A 14,282-nucleotide genomic window follows, 5' to 3' on the forward strand; every position below is an offset into this window, starting at 1 on the left:
GACGTATGCACTATCCTCCATGTTGCATGCATGGTGTGGAATGGGTCATGCATGCAACACGCAGTTATCAGGTCTGTCGGAGTTTCTTTTTCGGATGACTGATTGAATTTCAATTTCATTTCCATTTCCATTTCCGTTTTATTGGATTGAAAGGTCTGTTTACATGCGCACATTGCTTTAAACTCACTTCACAATTAGCAATCCGGGAGATTTATTGGATTGAGCGGGGCGCTTTTGGGGTGTATGATATTGCACAAAACGTTGGATCACGTAATGAATGCGTACTCATTATCTTTTGGTTTCAATTAGTGAATTTTAGTGCTTATATGGATTGATATTAAAGGAATACCGTTAAGGCGTCAAATTTGATACTCTGGCTTTCTAATTTCTCTTTTCACATCTCCGCGGTCGTCTTTCTGTTTCCTTAATCTGAATTGGTGGTTCAGACTACACTACTGAGTTTCTAGAGTTTGTCATTTGCGTAGGGTTGTTGTGGATGGGGGAAGTGGAGCTTGGGTGGTTGTTAATTCGTTAGTGCGATGGAAATGAATGGTGGATCGAGGATTGATTCAGAGAGCGGGCAACATTCTATTGGGGATGGTGCTGAAGGAGAGTCAATGGTGGAGAAAGAAGGAAATAAATCATTCAATGATACTGAGATTACGCCTTGTGTGGCAACTGAGTTTATGGATGCTGAAAGTGCATCTGTGTTTTATGACGTAAAGGTAACTGAAGAGGTATTCCATGAGACTGAATTAGTGTGTTCTGTTGACATATTGTCAAATGACAGTAAATTAGTTTATGAAAGCCATACTAATAATGATGCTAAAACTAAATCATATTCTGAAGCTCATCTGAGAGACTCTGTGAATTATGCTGCATATGATTATTTTTGTAGTGTAGAGCTAGAAACCCCTCCGGAAGATCATAAAACTGAAATATTGGAAGAGCATTGCGGGAAAGACATGGCAAGAAAAGCACCAAACGAAGGCCATAAAAGGCTTAAAGGAGTACTGAATGAATAATAGTGAGATGGGCCCTTCTGCGGATAATCATGCACTAGATCAATTAGATGATGGTAAGATTGAGTTGTATTCTAACAGCGATGAGGTGAAAGAAGTGCAAAATAATCCTGATTTGGGAACGTACAACAAGGATGAAGTGAAAGATCCAACCAATGATGATTTGCATTATGAAGTTTCAAACCCGAACCTGTCCCGAAAACAGGCTACCTCAAGCTTGACCTTTAGTAGTCAACCTCTTAATGTGCTTGGTGGGGAAAATGGTGGTCGTGGAGAGATTACATCAGCTTGTTCCTGGAATTCCTTCACTGATGGAAAGTTTCGAGAAGAAGAACATAATAAGTCTTGTGTGGTTCTTGAAATTCGGAAGCATGTTAGACCCACTGGTATTAGAAAGATTACATTTAAATTCAGTAAACCGAATGACGAATGTGATACTGACCTAGTTGTTAAGCCCTTGGCCGAGGACAAATTTAATGAGGACCTTTATGATAATAAAATTTCCCTATCTGCTGCTGATGGTTTATCCATCCATTGCTTCCAGAATGATGACTGGATTGCTTTGAAGAACTCAAAGGTAATATTAGGCATAGTTGATGGAGAGTGTCTTGACCCAAGAAGTCTTTCCTCTTGTCCTCCTAACATGGAAGTGAGGATGTCTAAGAAAATAATTCTAAATAATTACCCTTCAAATGTTAAGAAGCTTTTGTCCACTGGTATATTGGAAGGAGCTAGGGTTAAGTATTTATCTATGTCTGGTGAGGTATGTGGTTGGTGTATTTTGTGATTCTTAGTGATTCGATGCTAATCTTCAGTTTTATTGTAGTGTGGTGTTGACACTGGTTTCTATTTTATTGCTAGGAGCTTCCTGGAACTATAAAAAGCGGCGGATACTTGTGTAGTTGTTGTGTTTGCAACTTCTCGAAAGTAGGTCAAATCTGAAAGTTGAGTTCTTCTTTTGATAAGTTATTTGGTCTGTTCAGATTATGTGAATCCACTTTAGCAGGTGGTTAGTTCCTGTGAGTTTGAACATCACTCTGGTAGCAAGACAAGACATCCAAATAATCACATATACTTGGAGAACGGGAAGCCGATTAATAGCATAATTGAAGAACTGAAAAATGCTCCTCTGAGCGCAGTGAATACAGTGATAAAGGCTATTGCTGGTTCTTCTATAAATGAGGAGTACTATCAGTGTTGGAAAGATAAACTTCCAATGGAGTCACCCTTTTATCTTTAAATTCATTCAACAGATTGTTCTTTATACAAGAAAAATTCATCCTATATTGGATTGGAAGTGTATTCCTTCAGAACTACAACTCTTGAGTATTTCTATGCAGGTTCTTGCAAGTTCTTCCGCATTTCTCTCTATATTTAGTGGTTGAACTGAATAGGTCATCTAATCTGGCATCGTAATCTGCAAGCAACCTCTCATGCTTGTTATATAGGTCTGGTTGGGTGCCATTACTTTCTTGATAGCTGGGAATTTCACATATGAGGATCTTGTCTGGATTCTGGAGTGAATGGAAGAGCTGATCATGAATAGCATAATTCTCCCCCCATCCCGACGAAGATGTCCCGCTTTCCTTTTGCATGTCCCAACAAAGATGTCACTCTTCCATTTTTTAGAAAAGTGAGTAACATTAATACATCCAACTAACTTTTCTCTCTCGTCATTATTACTCCAAAAGACCTTTTTTCTTCCCTTGAATACAATCAGCTACCTTTTCTCTCTCAACACCTCCTAAAATCTCATGTCATCCAAAAAATGGACATCTTCGTTGAGATGGAGGGAGTGGTTATGATTAAGAAGGAGGGATACAAACATTTCAAAATAACTAAGAAAAATTATTTCTACAAATTTCCCCACCCAAATCTCGCCAGAAATCCTTATTCTGCTCAGAGATTTTTCTCCTCCTATGTTATAATTTATCCCTTAAGCAGCTTTAAATGTTAAATTGCTAAATGATCGACGGGGATGACAATCAATCAGTTGGAGGCATTCTCAGGCTATGGCGCAACCACCTCATTTTTTGTGGGTGATTGAGGTTTTAGACGTGAAAGTCAATATTTAAATTCTGATGTTTTTCTTCCTAAAATGTTGCAGCAAGTCTCATACACGGACATGATGTAGTCTGTGGAGATAGCGCACACCAGTATTGTGGCATGTCGCACTCCACCAAGTATGTGGTATATATTTTTCGATAATAAATTTTAGAATTTTTTCTGATGTATATGAACTTCTCTTAATCAACTTGATGTGCTTATTGGATCTTTTGATTTATCATTCATGCTCTCACTCACTTCTGCTGTGAAAATTTCCAGCTCTGCAAGACACTCTACTGAGGGAGGAATCACTTATCCTGATGCATATCTTCGTTCTAGTGTAACAACCTTTAATCAGCAAGGCTATGTAGATGCCCTAGTTGAACAGAAGTGTCCAATCAAGAAGTTTGTTTATTTTCCTTACTTCGTCTACCTCATTTCTCATTTTGTGCAATTTTAACAGGAGTCTTTATCATTTTTTATGCAGGCCAAGACATAACTACTATGGTTCTTTTTGGGGGCATAAGAAGACCGCGGAAGGTAGAAACAAAAAAAGGCAAGTTTGTTGTTATCATGCATTTTTCTAATTTCATGTATACAGTTCTTTGCTTTTCTTGTCGGACGCCTTGGTCTAATGTGTGGTTGATGTACAATAGGGACAACGATTTGCACAAATTGCTTTTTATGCCGAATGGACTGGCGGATGGGACCAGTTTGGCTTATTACTCTAAAGGAGAGGTTGTATAGGATTTCATGCATATCTCCTCATTATTTCTGATTCTGGCATATATTTTATGACAATTTTATTTGTCTGTTTACAGAGGATTCTTGGGGGTTACAAGCAAGGAAATTGCATAGTTTGTAGTTGTTGTAACTTTGAGGTAAGTCCATTTACATGTGGATTTGATGTTTTTATTTGATGGACGTGATCGGTTGTAATATGTCTTGCTCAAGAAACACATCTCATCCTAGCTATTTTTTTAATTTACAAACAGATTAGTCCATCCCAGTTTGAGGCTCACGCTGGATGGGCAGCTAAATGTCAACCGTGAGTTGCTTTTGAAATTTTAGAAAGTTTATTACTATTACTGAGAAACACGGATTTTGCATGTTTTTAAGGGCTAGATTTGACTCGTTTTAAATGTCAATAATGCAAATTATGTTCTTAAATTGCATATGTTATACATTTGTTATTTTTGATGTGTTTGTTGATAAATGATAGAAAAAGATAGAAAAAAGGTGCAAAAAGACCAAGGTGCAGCAGCCTCTGTTCGAGCCCATTCTGCCAGCAAGTTTGAAGTCCAATCAGTGATTAATGCATACCATTCTCTTCATCTTCGAAAGAGCTTTGCGTGGACATCTTGAACGTCTCAATCAGAGTTTTTTGGAGAAATTTGTGACTATTCTACGAACATTGCGCAGTGCAGTCAAAGCTGGCGGAAATTAGGCGGAAATTCAAGGAATGGAGAAATTATTGCCCAAATCCCTCCTTTTAATTGCAGGATTCGAAAATATTGTATTTTCAATTAATTGGAGGATACTTTCTACCATTCTAAATCTTTTTCTAGCTTATAAATACCCATAACCTAAATTATAATCTTTATCTCAGAGCCTTCAGTCCTTCCTCCCTTTGCACACATTTCTCAATTCCATAATCCACACATAATTCACCCAATTCACCCATCTTTGGAGCGGAGCTCTGCAGATCCAGGCAAGAGAAGACTGAAGATTGAAGATTCAACCTTGGGTTTTATCAATTTCTTTCATGTCTCGTACTTTTATTGATTTTACTACTTGTGTATGAGTAGTTAAACATCATTTGTAGATTTTTTGGTGAAAAATGTTATGAACATGTTTTGATTTATTGAATTAAACCTTTTCCTAGCTCTTGTGATTGTTTTGCTTGTTCTTGTGCTTTTATTGTTCTTTTGTCTAGCCAACTTTAGAACTATGTCCGTCTAATTAGATTAATCGAGAGATAGCTAGTTTTACGTGGTAAAAGGAACGAGTACAACACATAGGTATATCTACACTCGAGAGAGGGGACCCTTTGTGAGGACTTGCGTCTTATGAACTTAAGGAGTTAGAATCTAATCTATTGGAAAGAGACTTTGATAGTTAGAGTCTAATCTACTAGATAGAGGGCTTATCTTAAAATCGCGACTTTCCTAATAATCCTAGAGACACATAAAGACAAACGTTCTATGAGATTAATCAAAACTAGTTCGTAGTGGTTGGATCCTAAAACTCTACATTTTTTAGCCTGCTTTGTATTATTGTATTTTTCTATACTTGTTTATTTATGTCTAGTTTATATGACGCTTAGTATATGATAGCTAGTTGCAATCTTATTCCATGTGTTAGATATCCCGGTACTGACCATTAGCTATATTAGATCTACCCTATAAACTTGCAGGTATTTTTAGTGCTAATAAATAGTGCATCAAGTTTTTGATGTACCATCGGCTTTCAGAAATATGATTTCTATTCTTTTTGCAGCTATCGTAATATATATACATCCTCTGGATTAACACTTCATGACATAGCCTTGATGTTGGCAAGTGGCCAAAGTCTTCCATCTAGGGGAAGTGATGATATGTGTGCAGTATGCGGAGATGGTGGTAAACTTATTATATGCAGTGGATGCTCTCGAGCTTTTCATATTGGTTCGTTTATCCTTTTTCAATTTTCGTCATGCACTAGATCTGATTATAGTTATGTTTATTATCTTTATAGTTATCACGTTAATGTTTCACTATGTGAGTAACTTCACTGTAAAAATCACTCTTAGTTGGAAACTTGTTATTCTTCGATTATCTTCTTGGTACTCATATTAAAAAATGCATCTCTGTACATGCACCTCTATACAAACGTAGCAAAAGACCAATTAAAGGAAAATATACATGATCTCAACATTTGCCAGCTCTCTCAAAAATGTCATGATGTTTAAAAGTATACTCTTCGTACGCAACATTAATAGTATATTGTAACTACAATGTCCCAAGTCACAATTTTTCCGGACTCCAAAAATCAATGTGCCACGCCGTAATCTCTCCACTTGCCGCAAATTTCTCCAACCGTGGAAGTTGTAACCTATGACATTTTTACCTAAAATGTTTAAAAGTTGCTTACTAAAATGATAATTTTGAAATGCTTGGACATGTCGGCGAAATTTGCCAAATGTTAGAAAAGAAAAAATTCTTTTTGCTTTATTAATAGCATCTTTATACATGAACTATAGATAGATTGATCATATAGATATATAATATCAGTCTTATACATGAAGTTGTATATGGTCCATTTAATTAGCACATACAACAACTTCACTTGTTGCATTTTACTTGAGACCGCTATATTAAATTAGCCGGGGCTTGGTTGTAGCCTTGTAGGTGCAGTTTCTGTGTTCTTGTTATTTGGAAATTAACTCCATTATAATTTATAAATCTAATATGCTTCTGGGCTACTTTCACGTTTTGTGATTCCTATGTTTTGAAATTGTTGCAGCTTGTATAGATTTAGAGTGTCTCCCAGCAGATGACTGGTATTGTTCACATTGCAAGGATAGACTTAGTTCTGGTAGAAAAGCATCTGCGGAATCAAGAGCAATTATCCTTAGACTCAAGAGAGTGGTAAAGGCACCAGAATTCGAGCCTGGTGGTTGTATCATCTGCAGGTTGGTTGCAGTGGTTGCAGTTATATACATTTGTCTTTCTATTACAACAAGTTCTTTGTGAAAATAACTATTTTCAGAAAGTAGCTTTTCGCTGCTGATTGTCTTCCATACATCAACCTAGCAATAGAAGTAAAAGGTTCTTGTGGTTTTCTGCTTCGGAGGGTCAACAAATAGGATAAAAGTAAAATTTTCTCCGCATCTTGTTATTTATGGCAAAGACTGGTTACTATTTTTACTGTTATCTGATTTATGCTCAGTACTTTTGTGGAAAAGAAGTACTAACTAGGATAATGAAAGTTCCAAATGTACTGAAGTATCATGAATTAGATAGATAATTTTAAATCTCTGTTGAAATGTCTATTCTAGATAAAAAGATGTTGAATACTTATCCAAGTGTACTCTGTCTTGTTCTGCAAAAACAAAATAATTACTTGTCTCATCTAATATCTCTCCTTGGCTGCAATTCCTGTAACCAACCACTTGGTTCCACAACTTTATACCTTAATACCTCCAATAGTTGTTATTCTGAAGTATGCATTCTTGTCTACATAAATTTCTAGAGTACTATTAAGCAGTTCATATCCTCTGCTTTCTAGGTCACAGGACTTCAGTGCTGAAGTTTGATGACCGAACAGTGATAATATGTGATCAAGTATGACTTGCATCCTTATATTCCTTTTGGACATTTATTTTGCTTTATCTTGAGCATTTACTTGACTTAACATATCCTTTTTTTTATGACTCCATATATATCCTGTTGTCTAGTGTGAGAAGGAATACCATGTTGGTTGTTTACGTGAGTTTGAGATGTGTGATCTGAAAGTAAGTCTTTAGTATATTCTACATAAAGAATCAGTTTTAGACAGTTTGTTCTTATTGGATACTCAAATATATGGCAACAGGAACTTGAGGATAAATGGTTTTGTTGTGATGACTGCTATAAGATTTTCGAAGCACTACAGAGTTTGGCTTCTGGTGAACCTGAGATAATTCCAGCCGCAGTGTCATCTGCAGTATATAAGAAGCATGCAACGATTGGATTGAATTATAGGTATATGAATGAGATCAAATGGTGCATTCTGAGTGGAAAAAGTCAAGCTCCGGGGCATCTAATGTTGCTCTCTCGAGCTGCAGCAATTTTTCGCGTAAGCTTACACATCTAACGTTACAAGATGTACTCCATTTTTTAGCTTATGTATGCATGTGTTGAAAGGAAAAAACTTGTTTCCTTTCTTAACTATCTTTGCAACTTAAACTAGCTATTAGATACTGTTCCAGGGAGCATGTGTGTTTCCCATGATAACCTGACAATTTGAACATCATCAAGAACGTTGCATGTCTAGCCATTGAATGGCTGATGACCAATCTTAATATATTACTAATGTTATTAGGTTAATTGTTTCTTACAACAGAAGATATACTGACTGGCAGAAGCCTCTTGTTTTAGTGCTTTTTTAAGCATTTAGATGGCCACAATATTGATGTCGCCATAACATACATGACGATTGAATTGTCGTACTTTCTGTAAAACATAGCTAAATTAAATACATTGTGTTGTGCAATGTTTAACAACAATGGTGGATCCTACATATTGCAAGCTGGTTTTATATGGAAATCTTGTATAACTGGAGCTGGGTTTTATCTAAATTTATTGTTTTGTAGGAATGCTTTGAGCCAATTGTTGCAAAATCTGGTCGGGATCTTATACCGGTTATGGTGTATGGGTAAGTTCCTCCCTTTCATTTGTAATTTTGTATATACTCAATTTTAAGGTGCTTCGTAGATCTGTCTCTGTACAATTGTCATTTAGCATGGTAACTTCTGCAAGAGTTTTCCCATTTTTTGGGACAGATGAGGGTTTGATAGTCCAAGATCCTAGGAATTTACTGAACAATGGAATCAACAATCAAGATAAATTCAAGAGTTTAATGGGAGATATAAGGGGACATTTGTTAGAGATATGGCAGCTGCTGCAAGACAACTAAAAAAAACAAACAAGAACAGATAGAAACAGAAAATAAATGATGGAATTAGATAGAAATACTAAAAATATAAATTAGTTACAAAAGACTACGATTAACCTAAACTGCTATCCTCAAATAATTATTCTCCCAGACACAATTCTTCTAATGAAGAGCTATTTATACCCTACTAATGGAGATTCCTAGTAACAAAGACTATAATTCAAAAGATAACGTAATCGAACTCAACTCTAAAAGATACTCCCTCCGTCCCATAATAGATGACACATGGGTTATGGCATGAGATTTTAGAAGATGTTATTTTGTGTGTTAAATGGAGAGAGAAAATAGATATATTTTATATTAGTGTGAGAGAAAACTTTTTCTAAAAAAGGAAATGTGACATCTTTTTTGTGGGACAAAATAAAAAGAAAGTGGGACATCTATTGTGGGACGGAGGGAGTAACAACTTAATAAATAATAAATAAATTACCAAATTAAGGATGACCGCAGGAAATTGATCGGTGTGAACTACCCCGAAGCACCCTTGTCCTCGGGGATGGAAAAATTGGCCAAAGAGCAAGGACTGAAAATGTGTGCAAGCAACACGATCGAATTAGTAAACCATAGTCTCAAAGTTGCATGACAAGCTGAAGAGTAGTGGGCGTGGTTGGCTGTTGGTTGGAGGGTAATGAAGAAGGTCATGGCAGCGGAAGAGGCAGTGACTGCGGCAATGGCAGGGGCGTTGGCGGAGGGCTGGACATCAGCATGGGTACCGTCATAATAGACTGGAATTTGTTGTGTTTTCTACCTTTGGAAAGTGCAATGGCGTTGCTGGGTTTATTGGCAGGAACTCCTTCAAGAGTTGTCAGAGCACGACTTTAATGGAAACAAGAACTGGTGTGTTGCACTCGCGATCCTTGTCTTCCTCTAATTCCTGGTTCGCAAGCATCATTCCCCGCACCAATATGTTTTGAGATATGGACAGTCGACAACGAACAAGAAAAGAAAATAAACAATTGATAGAAAAGGGTGAAAATATAGACTATGAAGATAATCCTCCGGAGAGGCCCTACGGCCAGCCTAAACTACCGCCCTCGTGGTTTCTAGTTTCTAGCGTCCTAAAACTATTTTTTGCTCCAAGACACACGGCTCTTCTAATGAAAGCTACTTTATAACCTACTAATATAGACTCCTGCTCAACAGATTCTAACTCAACAACTCAATGAATAATAAATAAACCACTGATGAAAAGGATGGCTGCAGGAAATTGATCGGTGTCAACATTTGGGATAGATAAATTTAATCAACCTTCTTTGCGTTATGACATAAATGCCCAGCTTCAAAGGAACGAGATTCAGAGTTGTCTGTTATTCTCGTTGATAATTCATTGAGCACATAATAAATTCATGTATTGCACTTAAATATACCTTGGTTAATGATGATGACTCCATCTACCACTAAGCTTGTTTGAACTTGTATGCAGAAGGAACATATCTGGGCAAGAGTTCAGTGGAATGTATTGTGTGGTTTTAATTGTGAAGTAAGATGTTCTCATCCACCTTGTAGTTTTAGATTTTGATATGCTATTACAAAAAGCAATATGAGCTATACAAATTAACATATTATGCTCTTGGTGCATGCAGCTCTATTGTTGTATTAGCTGCTCTGCTCGGGATATTTGGAAAAGATGTTGTTGAACTTCCATTGGTAGCCACTAATAGAGAAAATCAAGGAAAAGTAAGGCCCTTTCGCACATACTCTTTACTTGAAAACTGTGAAAGCATAGACCTTTTCTTTATACAAGACAGTCCATTTGTCTTGCATGTTCCTTTAATTTTGCTTACAATTCATCCTCAATCATGCCCAACACCAGGCATATCTGTGATTCTTGTTAACGAGTGTATTAGGTTTGAATGGTACTCTCTGTGACTGTATGCATGTAGTTGGATGCTTGGGTTTTGCAGCAGTGAAAGACCAATTTTTTTTCTTTATTTTTGTTGGGTGGGGTTGCTGGACTTTGCATTACCACTAGGGTGTGATTGGTGGGCTTGGTTTATGAAAGAATCTATTTTATTGATCTGTAGGCACGCGATGGAGGATTCCCACTATAATAAGTGTTGTGTTTCATTGACTAAAAACAAAATAAGAATTCGGTTCTCCACGAATTTTATAGTAGTTACTTACTATTTTAACTGCTATGAGTTTAATTTTGGTTTTTGTTTTATGTATTGCTTTGACAGTGATTTAACTATTACTATTGAAATGCCATTTAGGGCTATTTTCAAGCTTTGTTCTCATGCATTGAGAGATTCCTATCATCTATGGCCGTGAAACATTTGGTGCTTCCTGCTGCCGAGGAAGCTGAACTTATGTGGACGAATGAGTTAGGCTTCAGGAAAACGAGCCATGAGAAAGTAAGTCTCTTATCCATGACGAAACTTTGTGAACAGTGGCATCTTTTTTTTTTGTTTCAAACTCAGTGACCGCAAACAGTTCCATGCAGCTTCTGTTGAGATTTTATGGTTTGGTTACTTTGGTACTGAAACACAGGAGCAAAATTTAATCTTTAGTCAAATACTTGGTGTTCCTTGTGAAAACCTTATATGACTGTGTTACTGCACCACCTTAATGCTCGATAAGGCTCTAACAGTTGATCTGGATTTTTTTCTTGAGCAGATGTTGAAGTACACGAGAGACTATCAGCTAACAATTTTCAAGGGGACATCCTTGTTAGAGAAGGAAGTACATCTAGACCATAGTGGACAATTTTGAGAGATATATTGAGTGCAACAACTAGCCTTTTGAGTCTCACATGTCACATCCCACGATGGATATATGGATGTGTGACGTGTCACATTCATCTGAAAGCACGAGTATGCCATGCATGGGGCTTTCATCCGATGATGAATGGATGAGGCACTCCACCTATATACAGAGAGAAGTTTCGGACAGGAGTGAACTTTCATTGTGGTCAGGTAGTTGGATGTTTTAGCATTGTGGTATGATACTACTTCATGCTTCCTACATCCCTAGAGAAACAGTAGTGAAATTGTTGCAAATACTTAGCCAAGCATGCTTACCCTTTTTAATCGGCATGCAGGATGAGCTATAACCCCACACCCTTTTCCTCTATTTCATTTCATTTGTACATTGACTGTGAGAAGACCTATATACTTGTGTTTGAATATAGTGATGCAATGTTCAGTTTCATGTGTACGTTTTACTAGCTTGCACCAATGGTATATACATTGTAAAACTAGCTTGCACCTGTGATATATACCTTGTAAGTTGTGGTTTAACGTCTAAAATAAATGTGTATATAGGTCAATAATATGGAGAAGACTAAAGTCTCATATAGTATTTGCTAAAATAAATTACTTGGTTCTATACAATGTATATGGAAATTGGGCCGGTACACTTGAATCAATACACATATATATCGTGGTGTAATTGCATTTCAGTCTCTGATTTCTTCATAAATTCATTAAGTATCCAAAACCAATAAATCTCCTTTTTGATCTTAATAGAATAACACCAGATCACATCCCCTTCTCCAATCTTTACAACCTCAGTATTGTACCAACTTCACCAGCTCCAAACAATATTTGAATTTGGAACTGAGAATGTTCGTGGTTGGCATGTATGCAACATTCTCTTCTGTAGACACTTTTTCAATCATCACTTTTCCCAACTTCATCTCTAATAAAACGTAACTTCACATCCACATTTCTCGTGAAAGGTCTGATGGTTTGACAAACATATTGCACTGTTGCTGTCACACATGACAGTCACAACCACTTTGTTCACTCCAAAATCTGATAATATCCCTTTTAACCAGAAGCTCTCCTTTACCGCAGCCTCAGTCCTGGAGAGGGCCACAACTGATTGCTAACTGGACTTCTAACTGACAGTAGATCCATAGAGGCTAAAAAAATGTATCCTGATCTGAGTCACAATATCCCATTAGTGCTTCACCACTGACCTTCTGACCACCATCAAAGAGAATACGTTAGTTAGTTGTCAGAGATACTTCAGTATCCATTTTAATTCACGCCAATGCGCCATACTTGGATCTGCCATAAACCTACTGGTGACACTTATTGCATGACTAATGTCAGATCTAGAGCATACCATTGTGTACATAGTGCTTTCCACTTACTTTCATAGGAAATCTTCACCATCTCCTCCCTTTGATCATGAGGAACATCTTCAAGAGTACTTATTTCATACTATAGTTCTTTCAAAGAATTCTTTAATTTTTTTTATTTTTGTATTTGTTAATAATCTTTAGATTTTTTTTATTTAGTGATTTTTATAAATCTAACTTTGTGCTATCAAAATTTCTTAGTTCATGTGATATTTGGCGAAAATGTTGTTAGTGTGTTGAATTGTTGTGATGCGCATGTATATTAAAATTTGGTCTTGCTGTTATATTCAAAGGAAAAAATTAGTAATGATATGTATATATAGAGGATTGCTCTGCCGAGCGACTCAAAATGAGCGCCTCTTCTTCATCAATTTTATCAATTTTTTTTCTTTTTATCTGTACTTTTTCCCAGAATTTCATCAATTCTCTTCCATTTTCTTTTTCTATTTTTCTTCGTTCTACAATTCTCTCGTTCCATTACGCACCTACTTTTCATCGCTCAATTCTAAATATTCTCTTAGTGAAGCTTTTCTTTCAATGGCCATTCCTATGCTCACTGTCAAGACTTATTTAAAATTTTGACTCTCAAAAATTTGAAAACTATCAGCCTTTAATCTGAATTCGATATTACACTTGGATTTTTCATAAAAAATTTCTCTGATTGTCTGTAATTTCTCATATTTTACTATGTCTAATTAATTTTTTCTTAAACTCCATCAACTTCAAGATTGCAGTGAATGTTTGGTGTTGAATTATGAATTGAAGCAACGTCAACCGGGTGAGTAAAAATAATAAATGTAGGGTCCTTAAGTTTTCACTTCTTTGTTGAGCATCTTATATGTACTAGGCTACATTGGTCATTGGTGTTTGATTATTGCTGTGAGTTTAGATTTTTGTCGATGGCGTTTAAAGCAATATTCAGTGTTTTTGTTGTTTTTGGTTTGGTTTTTTCTGGTTGGTGTTGTTCGTAACGTTTTGGGATATTGCCACTTCAATGAAATTTATCAATTCGGTGATTCAATGAGCAATGTTGGAAATTGAAAGTACCCTGTCCGGGCCTCCAAAAACTTCACGAGACTGTCATACGATTTCATTATGCTCGGATTTTACATTACAATTTTTGAGATTTTTGAAATTTTTGGAGAAGTAAGAACTTACAAATTGAGATGTGTTGTGGAATTTAATTTTGGAAAAAAACGTTCTGAAATTGACTTTGTATTTTTAATATAATATTGTTGGACAAATATTTGGTCAAGAAATAGGGAAAAAAAAAGAAAAAAGAAAAACAGTTACTAGGAAGAGGTGCTCAGCCTGGCACTCATTTTGAGTCGCTCAACAGAACAATCCTTTATATAATACTCCTTCTAAGAAAGTGGACAAATGGCATTGCATAAATTAGTATTCTTTTTATCTAGAATTTTCTTTTATCT

The 14,282-nt window shown here is 36.3% G+C and overlaps 1 pseudogene; it reads left to right on the top strand.

Moving 5' to 3' along the window:
• Positions 1-5: 5 nt before the first annotated feature.
• Positions 6-11,915, top strand: LOC125194658 (uncharacterized; annotated as a pseudogene).
• The last annotated feature ends 2,367 nt before the right edge of the window (positions 11,916-14,282 follow it).

This window comes from Salvia hispanica, chromosome 2 (genome assembly GCF_029641045.1).
Source record: "Salvia hispanica isolate PSC_SH4W2 chromosome 2, Shi_PSC_v1, whole genome shotgun sequence".
Classification (NCBI taxonomy): domain Eukaryota; kingdom Viridiplantae; phylum Streptophyta; class Magnoliopsida; order Lamiales; family Lamiaceae; genus Salvia; species Salvia hispanica.